Genomic DNA, 868 nt, shown 5'->3' on the forward strand with positions numbered 1-868 from the left:
CACTCCACCTTCTCTCCCAAAGAGACTGCCAACGTCTTCCATCCTAGAAGATGTGCTTCACCTTGATATTTATCTGTCCTTCCAACTATGACCCTGCTCTTTTGGGCTCCTTCTCCTACCCTCCCCCCACCCCCTGCTGTTTCGTCCCTCCTACCCCCACCTTCTTCTCACTTCTCCTCTCTCAGTCCTTGTGCTCCCTCCTAGGCTGCTCCCTCCCCACCCACCCCCTGTCTCCGGTCCCTTGGTATGCTACTGACTCCCTCCCTTCTGCCCCTTCCTGCCACCCTGCTCCTCTGGCAACCATCCTTCTATCTTACATCTCTCCCTCCTCTCTGACCTCGCCTCCCTTGACAAGTCTTTCATATTTCAATCCAATTACGTTCTCGTGTTTTTATGCTCGCCATGTATATAACATCAGTGCAGTCTGTGTTCAGTGTCGTCGTCCCGTGTGGCTCTCATTCATGCGAACGCCTTTTCTAATTATGCTCTTTGTGGCGCCAGTGTTTAAATGCTACATCTTCATCGAGTGTCATTTTAATTACATGTGGATTTTATGTAAGCGTGCCTCGTCAAACTACCCCCTATTTGTATATTTTAACTCCTATTCTTTCCTCTTCAAACGAGCAAACTTTATCTTATATCCCCTTTGTAGTTATACGTAGTCTCTTGGCTGAAAAGCAGTGAATTGTGCCACTGCAAGCCCATTCCTGCCCACATTGGGCAAGTATATGAAATAACAATATAGGGGAAAAAACAAAAAAGCTAATATTCTGTCTCGTTGCTGCTTTTCTTGCTGTGTGCTAGGCGGCTGTCAAAGTGGCTCAGAAATGAGCACTTAACGTCACCTTCCGCTCGGTAACCAACGTGT

The sequence above is a fragment of the Schistocerca piceifrons genome, chromosome 7 (assembly GCF_021461385.2).
Source record: "Schistocerca piceifrons isolate TAMUIC-IGC-003096 chromosome 7, iqSchPice1.1, whole genome shotgun sequence".
NCBI lineage: Eukaryota > Metazoa > Arthropoda > Insecta > Orthoptera > Acrididae > Schistocerca > Schistocerca piceifrons.